Source organism: Callospermophilus lateralis, unplaced genomic scaffold, assembly GCF_048772815.1.
Source record: "Callospermophilus lateralis isolate mCalLat2 unplaced genomic scaffold, mCalLat2.hap1 Scaffold_814, whole genome shotgun sequence".
Taxonomy (NCBI): domain Eukaryota; kingdom Metazoa; phylum Chordata; class Mammalia; order Rodentia; family Sciuridae; genus Callospermophilus; species Callospermophilus lateralis.
Window position 1 is genome coordinate 324,753 of NW_027516194.1, and position 13,928 is coordinate 338,680.

A 13,928-nucleotide genomic window follows, 5' to 3' on the forward strand; every position below is an offset into this window, starting at 1 on the left:
TCATTTTCCATTTGAAAACTGATTTCTTCAGGCTTCACACAGTGGTTGCCTGAGGCAAGACCGTACTGACATTCAGGGCAACAGAACAATAAGTAAGCAAAAGGTCCAAAGCAGGGTTTCTTCACTGAGACTTTCCTGGTGACACTGATATCTGAGTTTTCTGAAATGCTTGCCATTCCTTTCAGCTATCCAGTACATGGCCATATCACAGAGCGTGGAGGTGGTTCATATCTTGTACACATAAACATGCACCTATTTAGAGATTGACAAGAATTCAGGAAGAAAACAGGAACTTCAGAAGATCGTAGGTGTTGCCCATCATTAAGGCAACCCACAGTACATTCATGAATTGCGCAGGTTGAATGCTGGGAAGCTTTTTACTAGACAGGACACAACTATTGATTCATTCTCTTTTCTTTCTTTTTTTTTACAATCTGGGGGCAATATTTACTAATTAAAACTATGTCTAATAGTTTACAAAGATGCTAATTAACAACAAAAGTATAATTGACCTTAAAATCCTCAGTGAGACTGAGGCTTCCCATCGTCTTCAGAATTCTGAAGTGTGCTCCAGGCAGGGCACAGGTAGGTGTGCAGGGAAGCACCTGCAACCATGCAGGATTCCAAGGCCAAGAGGCTCCACAAAGTAAGCTTCTGGGCTCCCCTGGAAGTCCCACTCTCTATCCCCGATTGTCCCTGTAATCTTGCCCCCCAAATTCCATCTCCAAAGTAAGTGCTTGGTTTATCGTCGAGAGAATCTGTTCTTGAAAGCTTTAATTTTCTTGGCCATCATTGGTGCAATTTTCTTCACAGCTGGTTTCCTAGGATCATAGGAGATGGTACTACTGACCACTGGCACCAAGTGGGCACTGCTGGTGCTGGGGCCATCATAGACTGGCTGCTCAGAGCTGGGGTTCAAGCTGTTGCTGCTGGCAGGAATGTGGCTGCTTCCTGTGCTATACGGGGCTGGCTTAATCTTGACTTTCTCAGGGACAGCTGCTCCTCCTGTTCCAAACTTCTCTTGCCTCCAGCAGACATCTCTAGGTGGCTTGGCCACAGAGTTGACAAAGGTCGTCTTTGCTCGCCCGCCCTTGGGCTTATTGGCATTTGCACATTGGATGTTCTTTGTTAGCACTCGTAGCTGCTGCTCTCGGGCATTCTGAAGCCGCAGGTACATCTCCCGCCAGGACTCATACTCTTCTGGTCTTTCTTCTTTAAAGTCTCGGTGACAATGAACTTTCCATAATTGATCTTTGTCTTCAATTAATACGTGATTGTATTCCTCTATGTGATATAGCTCATCAGGTGTACACCTCTCAAAAACAGGTTCAAGAATAGAAAACGGTACTCTTCCCAATTCAAAGATGGAATCGATGTTGTTTTTAAGTACAAGGATGCACTGCTAGTACAAGGTCATCATTTTGGGGAGATAGGCACACTTGGAACCGGAATACACCAGCATCTTGGAATTCATTCTGTGTCCAGTGAATCCAGCTTCTTCTTCTTCCTGGGGTGAATAGAATGCTTTTCTCTTTGGCTGGAAGGAGGGCATCACTTCAAGGGAAGAAAGTGGATGGTAATTGCTCTGCATGGTGATTAAGGGGAGGTCTGGCAATAACGGCAGTGCCTCAGTAGGGACCTTTCTCAGCCTGGTTGAGTTGGCTCCAGCCAGCTGCAGCTTCTCTGACCTGCTCTCATTCCCCTTGGGTGATTTCTGAACTGAGTTTAAGTTTTTACTAGTGCTTTTGGAATCACTTTTTTAAAGTCCTTTGTCTCCAAGTGCCATGGCTGGAGTTTTCACAATCTTCTTCTTTTTCTTCTGGGGCTGGTCATAGCTGAGGTATGATTCAAATGACATGGTGGGCTGCTCGAATTCATCCTCCACGTCTGCCTCTTCTGCCTTAGGGAGTGAGCCCAGTGACTTTCTATCCAAATTAGAAGTCTTTACTTTCCCTTCTTCAGCCTTTATATTGTTAGAAACATTCTCTTTTGTTCTAAGCAACAGGTCTCCAGCCTCTCTTCTTATGTCTGTGCTGTCCACGCGTTGCTTGCTTATGTCCGATTTGGTTTTTGCAGCATGCTTGTGCTTTGGCTTTTTAAGGTGCTTGTCTGAAGCAACCTCTGAGAATAAAAACTTTCTTTTGAGGCTGATGCCTTCTCTTTCTTTCTCTTTCTTGGCAGCACTAGAAGGTGGTCTCTCTTTGGCACTATCCCCTTGGAGTGGCCTTCGGGTCTCCTCTTTTGAGAGGGACTTGTGTGGCTTCTCTCTGCCCAAAGCAGAGGCCTTATCATCACTCTTTGCATCAATAGGGCGTTTTTTTCTTGTGGCAAGATCTGTGTTCCTTGTTTTGGTTCAAGATCCCCTTTCCCTGGGGTTCTCCCAGGTGATGTTCTTGACTAACTCCCAGTCTGACCTGAAAGGCATTACTGTGGCCTTTTCCGGGTTTCTGGTGTGAAACAATGGACTCATGGGCCTTCTCTGGTTACCTGTAATGGTCTGTGTACATCTGATGAGGAGTCTCACAGAATGGAGGGGACTGGACATGGCCATAGTCAGAAGATTCGGGGTCTGATGAGTATGTAGGTGACACCCTGTGACACCTCTTCCTCTCATCTCTCCTCTCATGACTGAGAGACACTTTGTGAGGTTGTTCACATTCGGAGAGTTTTCTGTGTTTCTTCTGTCTGTGCTCGGGACTATAGGATCGGCTGCCTGACGCCTTGCTGTTTTCTTGGTAGTACCCTTCCATCTCCTCCTCCCTCTGAACCGCATCCCGAGGGTGCTTTCGGGAATTGCTTTTCTCAAAGTCCTGTTCATCAGCCTCATTGTTTCACAAGGATATCTACTGTAATAGGCAAGGTGGAGAGTTTCTTCAAATATTTCAATAGCATCTTGGGGTCCAGGTTTGTAGCCAGGCGTGCCTGCCGCTTCTCCACAACTTGGAGCGCCGACTCCGCCGCCATCGCTGTCACTGGCGTGGCCTCCTCATTATCTTTTCTAATGTCAACAACCACGGACACAGTGGGATACACAGACATAGAAACACTCTCCTTTTCAAATGACTTACTAGAAACAGTCCACTCCAAAACAAACAAACTGCCTTTCCTACCTATTCTTAGAACATGGGACAAAACCACAAACTCTCACCCACACCAACAAAGGCACCTCCTTCACCCAATTAGGTCTGTGACTATCCGGAGTGTCCTCTGACTAGTGGGCCATACTATTTTACCCCAAAATGGACTTTCCTCTTTCAGAAATGGTCTCCTTGGCCAACTCTTTGAAATTGTCAGAAGCCAGCAGTGAGTCACTCACTGCTGTCTCAGGAAAGGCCCCTCTTCAGAGCTATCCTGGCATTTGGCCATCCTAACATCAGTAGGTACCAAAAAAGACTGACTCTGTCCTTGGTAAATACAAACAAGTGAGCCCACTGGGACTGGGACTGGGACTGGCTCTTGGTGCCTGGCTTCTTGGATCCCAAGTTCAGAGAGTTCCATCACCAATGAAGTTAGGTAGGTCACTTACTTCAGGAACTGAATGAAGTCACTGCCTTGGCAACCACTTTGTCCTAACAGTTGCTTTCAAGGGTCCCATGAGATGGAGGCTGCCCCTACTTCCTGTGACACATTCACAAGTTCGAATGGTATATCAACCATTAGCACCCTGGAACAGCTCTCCACACAGGCCTGGTTTGGTCCATCTTCTCTACATTAAGAAGAGAGAGGCTGATTCAGACACATCCCTTCATCCTGACCAGGTTGTTTGCCATGGAAGATGACTTTTGCTCTCTCAGGTCCTTCATAGCTGCCTACATCTTCTCCAGGGATCATTTCTGCATGGACCTTTGATGTTCTCAGCAGGTGGAAGATCCCCTACCATCCTGTATTGTAAGACCAAATCTGTCCCTCCTCTTCTGTAAAGTTAGATTGAGAAAACAGTGTATGTTTAGGTTTAATAGCACATTCGATTTGGGTTAGGAATGATTCTGCTGGATGAATAATTATAATGGGAACCTGTTATATTTTAAGAATATAGACATGAAATATAAGTATGATAACAGAAATCTAGGAAAGATTTGAATCCCAGAACGGCATTGGGCCCTTGTTTGGGATACTTAGCTTGAATTATGTTCTGCACCAAGGTCTCAGATATATCGATATACAATGGCATAGGACCCTGTACCTCGGATGATTGAATGTAGAAGAGAACATCCAGTCAAAAAGAGTTACTCCATAGGATTAGAAGATAGGCAGTAGGTTTATGAAAAATAGTGAGTCTATGAGTTGGAGAATAAAAGTTCTTTAGCAATAGGGTTTCGGTTAGAGAGTGAATGTAAATGTCAGCACATGTGAAGAGTCAGTCACAATGATGAACTGGCGAAAATATGTAGAAAAGCAGATATCAATAGAGACATTAGGAAATCAGGCAAAGTATAAAGTGAGTGATAGGATTAGACATTTTCAACACGGTTGATGTTGAATATATAATACTAGGAAGAAACAAGTATGTAGTCACCAATACGATTTACATGGAGAGCATTGGGCAACATGAACATGGATGTTTTAGAAATCCATGCTCACTTTCCATAAAGGCTTTGGTGCAATCATAAGTGTGACCTTTGCATTTTGTGTCCAGAATATTACTGTGATAGAATGGATATGTAGATCAGGTGACATGAGTATTTCTTCCACCATTATGGGGAGCAATAATTTGAAAACTTGTAAATTAGTATTGAGCATACAAATCGTTGTACACTCTGTTGATGAATATAGAGATGATGCATGAATAGACCATATTGTGAATAAATTATATAACTATTTCCAACTTTAAATAATGGATTGAATTGATATCTGAAAATATATAGGAAATCTTCTATTGATAAACATTCATTCATTCCAACCATTTATATATCTAATGGTAATATTAGGGTTAGGGTTTATCATGAATAGTGTGTGAGTTTTGCTTAAAAAATGATTATGGAATCGAAAAATAATGTGTTCAGAAAGAAGTCTAGTGAAAAGACCATAAAGAAACATGGAGGAATGCATGTGTTCTTAAGGAGGAAGTGATTAAAAGTGAACCAAATGCCTATAAATTTGTGTACTTCTGGATGAAAAGATATATCCTATGATGTCCATCAACTGAAAAAATAGCAATGTACCAGTGTTGAATAAAAATGATCTTCAAAATACACATCATGTCCCATAGGAATCTACTTGCATTGATGTTAAACTGGGTCAGTTACTGTAGAAATATTAGGATTTGTAAGCACCATTCACTGAAGTTAGTTTTCAGTACTAGGAAAGAAATAGGTATTTCAGGTGGTTGAATATTTCTGAGAATAATCTTGTGAAAAGTAGATTATAAATCCACATACCATGAACATGAATGATTTTAGGGAGTGTTTAATAAGATACATATATGTCATATATTGAAAAATCTTGAGAGTATATATATGTGTATATATATATATATATATATATATATATATATATATATATATATATATATATATATATATATATATCATGGAGAAATATTACAATGAAAATTTGACAAGATTTATAACACATACCCTTGATAAAGCAGAAGGCAAATCCAAGTATACACCATGCCTCCTATGAAAGGCCTGTATTTCTATTCTGTTAGGTGTCTTTTTATCCATCATATTAGGATTAGTAGTCAGAGTTTAGTAGGGTATGAGTTAGTGTCAGGGATCAGTAGTTTAATTGGAAAATAGGAAAATGAATCTAATGTGTATGCAAATATGTGCTACACTAAAATCTTGCCACTCTCATCCAGAACAATTCCTTGCAATTAACTTTGCTCCAAGTAATACACAATTAGTGGAGAGAAGTTTGAAATCCTGTGATTACATATGTGGAACTGAAAATGCTCAGGATTTCACAATATTGGATAAGGTAGAACAGTTTCCAAAAGTAAGGGAGAGGTTAAACACTCCAAAAACATGGGACTCTGCTGGCCTAAAGACTTCTTGAGAAACTGCCTCTGCGGTTGGGCACATGAAATATATATATATATATATATATATATATATATATATATATATATATATATATATATATATATATATATTGTTGTCAGGAGATTTTGCTTCACTTGTAGTGACACCATCAAGTCTGCGTCTGCATCTATGTGACCTGGATGAAATGGTTCTTTGTTTTCTAATGAACATGAGGAAGCAGTTCTGAATTCTCTCTTTGTAGGTAAACTGTGGCCACTGGGAGTTAAGTGTCTCCCTGTGTGGTCTGTGAAGCCATTTGGTCATCCTCCATTTTCATGGTGTTTCTTACTGCTGCACTGGGATTTTGGTATTGGCTTAATGAAATACAAGGAGTTCAACTGGGACACAATGCTGGAGGGAGTTCTGTCACGTGTGGTTGTTCAGGGTCTTCAGGAGAATGTTCAAACACGGGTCTATCCCACATAGCTTTCCCCCTTGACTATAGCAACTGGATTCTGAACATTGCCCTGAAACCTCTCAATATAAAAAGATGTTTTTACATATAAGGGTCAGATGGCTGTAGTATGTCAGTCAGAAGATATTTGAAAGCCAATGGCAGATCCATTTGGCCCCAACACAGAGGTTTATTCACAAACCTATAGTCCACTACTCTATGCCCACTACACAGCAGGCTCCAACTTACTGGAATCTCTGTTCTACACCATTTTCATAAAACCCAGTCAATCAAGGCACTGTCTGGTACACTCATGATCAGCAACAGGACATCCAAAGGTTCTCCAGTGCCACCTGGTCATGGGAATTTCAAAAGTTTCATGGTATTTTTCTAGCCATTTTTCAAGGATGTAGTTGGAAGCACTGTGGGTTTCAATTCATTCAGGAACCATTAAATGGTGAGTAAGCTCATTTCAATGAAAGCTGTGGAGAACTCTCACAGACAAGTCTTCCCAAAGAGTGGCCAAAAGGTCACATGAAGCCAGGCCCATTGAGGTCTACAATGTGAGGTCCATGTGTGTTTTGAGTCTCAACTATGGCTGTCAAGTCTTTCAGAAAAAATAAATCATGTGCTATCCTGGCTGTGATTCTCAGTGCTTTGTGGAAAGCCAACCTGGTCCTAGATCTCAGCTTCCAAGGGCGAATCTCATTCGTGGCCTCCTATAATCCCAACACAATTCATGGCAATATTTCTCTGAGGTCAGTTCCAGAACTCAGTCTCTATGGGGAATCATGCAGAGTTCAAGCCCTTGTGGACCCAATCATCTCTTCCAACCGCCACACAAATGACCACAATTAAAACCAAAACACTCCTACATGGCCCTCATCTTTTTCCATAAAGACACTCATCATAACATCTGGCTGTAGGTTTCCTTGAAGGGCACAGCCCAAGACAGTGTCCAAAATAAGCTCCCTTGCCCCTCATTTGCCTAAAGTCAGGGGGGCTTGGACACTCTTCTTGTGAACCAAGAGTGATCTGTAATGGTAAATGAAATTGAAATTAAAGTTTAAAAATTAGAGTGTAAAAGACCGGGTGTTGCAAAGTTTCTAAGCTGCAAGGCCTGAGTTAAAATATAAATGTCCAGGTATTGTTAAGTTCCGTTGCTACACGCAAAACCTGAAATTCCTTTAGCTTGTAGGACAATTCCCGGACTGCCCAGTAAATCTTCCCCCTGACCGCCTGGTTGTTTAATAATCTAGCAACCTGTGTGGCCTGGCACATAGGCATCGCAGGGCCTAAACCAATCAGTTTGAATGTTTACCCCGCTTTAGAACTGACCTATCACTCCCGCCTGACCTGTTCCCGCCAGTGAATGAACTAATCATATTTAGAAATTGTTGTTTGATTTTCCCACGGTATATGGTGATTTGTTAAAGGAGACTGTGATATATGTAAAATCCAGCCCTCCCCAAAAAGTGTACTTAAGCACTGCTCAATCCCTGCTTGGGGCTCTGGGCTGCTCTCCCTTCTTGAGTGAGCATGGAGCCCCAGCATGCTGGATTGGATCCTCAATAAACGCCTTTTGCAGTTGCATGAACCGCGGTCTTTTGGTGGTCTCTTCCTAGGACGTTCGCTGGACCCTTACCTTTGGTGCATTGGCTGGGAATTGCGCAGTGCAGAACAAGGAGACCCCAACGGACCCCTCTGGGGGTAAGAAAGGCACCTCTTTCCATTTTTCCTTGTGATCGCTCAGAGCTTTTTGTTCAGGTTTGGTTTTTCGGTTTTCGATTTAGGTTGGCAGAGTGGCTGGCAACGGAGAGCGTAAGTTCCCCCTGGCGGTGGTGGACAAACGTGTTCTAAAGCCACAGGCCACGTCCTTGCAAGGGACGCCTTAGAGGACTCGGGGAAGGATGGATGTGCCCTCATTAGGTGAGGAGGAACGGAACTGCCCTCATTTGGTGAGGAGGGACGGATGAGCCCTCATTAGGTCACTCTGCTGCCAACCCATCAGGTCTTGCCGGCTACTTTTTTCTCTCAGGTTGAATTCAATGTCTATCTTTGTGGTCTAAACCATCAGGTTTTTCCAGTTTCTAGGTTCTAATCTTTACTTCTGAACTCGTGTTAAATGTTAACTGTGTGTCTGTGTTTGTGTCACGTTTATATTGACCTTGTCTCTGTTTGAGTAACTCTCACTATGGGACAAAGCCATTCCATGCCCCTGTCCTTGAAACCTTTCCTGGTCCCTGCCTCCAATCTGACCCCTTTGCCCATGATCCTATCACTCAATCCTTCTGCTCCTCCCCCTCTTCCCTCCATTCTCCCTGAGTCACAGGATTGTAGATCTTGGGGTTGTGAACAAACGGGAGCTGCATGATGATCTTTGTCTTTTTTTCTGTGTTTTTGTTAAATGTGATGGCATTGTTTGGACTGATGCAGAGTCCCGAGTTCCAAACTGCCTTACATGTGTGGAAGTAACTTTAGCTAAATTTTAACCTAATGCTTCTCTTGTGAGGGACCAAAAGTCAAGAGAAACGCCAGCTTTTCTGTTCTCACCATTTACACCTCTCTTAGCTGTGTTTTAAAGAACTTTGATAAACTTTACTCCCCTTTGTTAAGCGAGATTAGGGAAGCAGTGTTTTATTTTCTTCCTGGAGTTGGCTTGATCACGCCCACTGCAGAGGGAAATGCCTGGGGTCTAAGAACATTGATATCTCGATTAAACTTTACTCAAAACCCTGTCCTCATTATTAAATTTGCATTAATTGGCTTTGGGGATGGGATCCAAAACTTCAGACATAAATTTTGACACCCCAGTGGGGACTTTAAATCAACACCACTCTGCCCTCTTGGGGAAGCCTAGCACTCAATACAACTGCAAGCAGAGGATGAACTTTTTGGGAGCTGACTACTGAAAAGTTGGGTGATATAGAATATGCCTGGTGCCTGGAGTCAAACCAAAACAGAGGAACGAATCCTTAAGTAAATGGTGAGGCTAAGGGACTCCCAGCAGCTGCCAAAGCCATTTTGCTGTGAGGAACTCCCTTATTCCTTACCTGCACTAAAAGGATTACTCCACCTCTGTTTACTTAACAAAAGGGACAATGAATGCAGTAATATGTTGATATTATAGATTGTTTCTAGGGATGATCTTGACTGAATGTGTATCTAAAAATGATTTTTTTAATTGTAACAATTTTGTATCTAAATGGGTTTCTAAAGCTTGGCACTATCTTACAGTTAAAAGTTGGGTTTAAACAATTGTTTAGTTTGATTTCCGGTAGTTCCTGCTAGGAAACTTAAATACTTAGGATAAAAAAAAATTAAGGAGTTTTAATTTTGAAGTAGGTAGCCTGAGAAAATTTCACTAGATATACCAGTGCATTAACTAGGGCAAAGATAATAAATTATGATATGGTATCTGTTCCCGTCAGTGTGTCAGATTTTTTTAAAAAGGTGCTAAATTAAAACTTTGGTCTGGCTTATTGAAATGACATTAACTAGCAACAGTCTTGGAAATTTTTAAAGCTTAATTTCGGATACACATGGTAGTGTGTGGTTCTTTTTAAATAAATTTCAGCCAATTTAATGTAACTTAATACTACTATAGAAACTTCAGAACAAAGAAAGTTGCTTAATGATCCTATAGAAACTTCTTCTGATGGTGGCTTTTATATTATCAAAAAATGATCCTATTTTCAGTTTTGGTTGAGCAAGTTTTTCTAGTGTAAAAAATGTAAAGATATAAAATTTTGAGAAATGCATCTTAAACTTGCATCAATATTTTCAACATCCAAACCTGGAAATTATGACTTTTAGCTAAAATGCCTTAGGCATGAGGTTTCTGCTCAGAATTCGAGCCTTTCCAGTTTTCGAGACCTCAGGCAGGACTTAAGTTGATATGCAAATAAACAGAGACTGAAGCTCTCAGAAGGAGACAGATAAAAAGGAGTAAAAGTGTCTTTTTACCTGAACTCAAACTAGACCCAACCAAAAAGTACATTATATGGTATTTACTAATTAGTGGCCAGTCATCTTTTTTAGGACTCTTGCTTTTTCTTAGATTCTGTATTTTTTTTCCAGCTGATGATCTTGATCCTGCAGACGTGTTAATGTTTTCTGATCAGTTCTATTTTTGATCAACTGTGGAGTTTTTAAACATTGCAATGGAGATTTCACCTGAAAAAGCTACAAGCCCTTTACTATTGTGTTATGTGTTACATTTGTGTTATGTGTTGTATGTCGGTATGTCTGTATGTGTGTATGTCAATATATAATGCAGTGATAGGACAATTGACAGATGAGGGGCACTCATGAAAAATTTAAAAATGGATCCAAATATCTTTGATTCACGTGATTCAAATGCTTCAATTCAAATTGGGTAAACAGATAAAAATAAAGATGTCTTTAAAATTAGGCCTATAAGTTTTCTAGGTGTTCAAAAAGGCCCTATTAAAATGTTGATGTCTATAAAATAATCTGCTTAAATTCAAAAATTTACATGTATTGTTTCAAAATGTGAACAGAAAGAGGTTAACAGAGGGAAAAGAGAAACTAAAAGATTCAAGATATAGATTTAATAGAGGGAAAATGTGTTTCTTGATAAGAGAGTCTATATGATTAATTAATTAAAAGGGTTTACATAAATAATAAAAAAGGTTGTGTAAGTTGGTTATATGTGTAAGTTTTGAGCAAGTAATCATAAAAAATTACACAGCTGGTTAAACAAGTACTGTTTTAGAAAATTGTGCCATGTTATTGTTATTTCTTTAAAAAGCTAAACTTGGTTAATACAAAAATACCAATGTAATTGTGGTGTTAATGTGTTCATATCTTCCAGGTATACAAGTCTGTAAGGTAGAAGCTTCAAAAGAGCATTGTATCAAGCTGGTGTTCTAAGGTTGTATGGTAATTCTAGGCTTAAAAGGAAAACATGTTGGAGATTTATGTATATCATTTGTGTTCTATAATTGGACTTATTATCAATAATATATGTAAAGTTCCATGTTACTTTTTACACTAAGATACAATCTAAATGTATTTTTAAGTTAATGAGAGCAAAATCAGTGAAGGTTTTATTGTAAAACACAAATGCCCATTCATTTCCATGTGAATACTGTTTTCTTCAGGCTTCACAAAGGGGTGGCCTGAGGCAAAGACTTTCCTGATATTCAGGGCAACATAACAATAGTTAATCAAAAGGCCCAAAGCAGGGTTTCTCCACTGAGACTTTACTGGTCACACTGATATCTGAATTTTCTGAGATGCTTGCCATTCCCTACAGCTATCCAGTACATGGTCATGTCACAGAGCTTGGAAGGAGAACATATCTTGGACACAAAACCATGAGCCTATTCTGGAGAGTGGCCAGAATTCAGGAAGAATACAGGAACGTAGGAAGATAGTAGGTTTGGCCCATTGATAAGGCCAGCCACAGTCCATTAATAAATTGGGCAGGATGAATGACGGGAAGTTTTCTCCTTGACAGGACACACCCATTGAGGCATTCTCTTTTCTAATGTCTACAACCACGGACACAGTGGCAACACAGACATAGAAATACTCGGCTTGTGAAAGGACTAACTAGAAACAGTCCACTCCAAACCAAACAAACCTTTTTTCCTAACTATTCTCAGAACATGAGAAAAAACCACAAACCCACAATCACACCCACAAAGGAACCTCCTTTCCCCAAATAGGTCTGGAACTATCCAGAGTGTCCTCTGACTGGTGGGCCATACTATGTTCCCCAGAAATAGCCTGTCCTGTCTCAGATCTGATTTCCTTGGTCAACTCTGTGAAGTTGTCAGGAGGCAGCAGTGAGCCTCTACCTGCTTTCTCCGGAAGGGACCCTCTTCAGATCTTTCCTGGCATTTGGCCATCCCCACATAAGTAGGTACCACGAAAGACTGACTCTGTCCTTGGTAAATCCAAACAAGTGAGACCACTGGGACTGGGGCTCGTACTGGGGCTGGTTGCCTGCCTTCCTCTAACACAAATATGGAGAGTTCCATCAATAAGGAGGTGAGGTGAGGTCACTTCCTTCAGGAACTGAATGAGGTCACTGCCTTGGCAACCACTTTGTCCTAACATTTGCTTCCTAGGTTCTCATAATATGGAGGATGCCCCTACTTCCTGTGACACTTTCATAAATTTAGAATGGTATAGAAACCAATGGCACCTGGGAACAGCTCTACACAGGCCTAGTTTGGTCAATCTACGCTACATTAAGAAGGGAGAGGCTGATTCAGACGCATGCTTTTATCCTGACCAGGTTGTTTGCATGGAAGATGACTTTTGCTCTCTGAGGTCTTTCATAGCTGCCTACACCTTCTCCAAGGATCATTTCTGCATGAAACTTTGAGGTTCTCAGCAGGTGGAAGATCCCCTACATTCCTGTATTGTAAGACCAACTCTGTCCTTGCTCTTCTGTAAAGTTAGATTGATGGAACAGTGAATAGTTAGGATTAATAACATGTTCCATTTGTGTTAGGATTCATTCTGCTGGATGAATAATGGTATTGGGAACTGGAAAAATTTATAAGAATATATAGGTGAAATATAAGATGGAAAACAGAAATCTAGGTAAGATTTGAATCCCAGAAAGGCATTGTGACCTTGATTGGGATAGTTAGCTTTGAATTACATTCTGCACTGAGGTCTGAGAAAAATTGATATACAATGGAATAAAACACTGTACCTCAGATGATTGAATGTAGAAGAGAACATCCAGTCAAAATGTTGTAGTCAGTAGGATTAGGAAGATAGTAAGTTTAGGAAGAAGAGTGAGTCTAGGAGTTGGACAAAGAGTTCTTTACTAATAGGGTTTTGGTTAGAGAGTGAATGTAAATGTCAGCAAATGTGAAGAATCAGTCACTATGTTGAACTGGGAAAATATGTAGGAAACGAGATATCTATAGAGACATTAGGAAATCAGTCAAAATATAAAGTGAGTAATAGGATTAGACATTTTCAACAGGGTTGAGGTTGAATATATAATCTTAGGAAGAAACATGTATGTACTCACCAATAGGATTGACATTTGAGAGTATTAGGCATCCTGGATATGGATGTTTTAGTAATCAATACTCACATTCAATTTAGGCTTTGGTACAAACATAAGTGTGATCATTGCATTTTTTATCCATATAATTACTGTGATAAAATGTTTATTTAGATCTGGTAACATGAGTAATTCTTCCACCATTATGGGGAGCAATATTTTGAAAACTTATAAATTAGTATTGGGGATACAAATAGGTGTACCCTGTGTCTATGAATATAGAGATAATACATGAATAGTCCATATTGTGAATAAATAATATAACTGGTTACAACTTTAGAAATTGGTATAAATTGATATCTGAAAATATACAGAAAATCTTATATTGATATAAAATCATCCAATCCAACCAGTTATACATCTAATGGTAATATTAGTGATATGGTTTATCATAAAGAGTGTGTGAGTTTTGCTTCAAAATGATTATGTAAATCAAAAATAATGTTTT

At 40.1% G+C, this 13,928-nt stretch overlaps 1 pseudogene; it reads right to left on the reverse strand.

Moving 5' to 3' along the window:
* Nucleotides 1-742: 742 nt before the first annotated feature.
* LOC143640981 (elongin-A pseudogene) lies at nt 743-2,982 on the reverse strand (annotated as a pseudogene).
* Between the last annotated feature and the right edge of the window lie 10,946 nt (nt 2,983-13,928).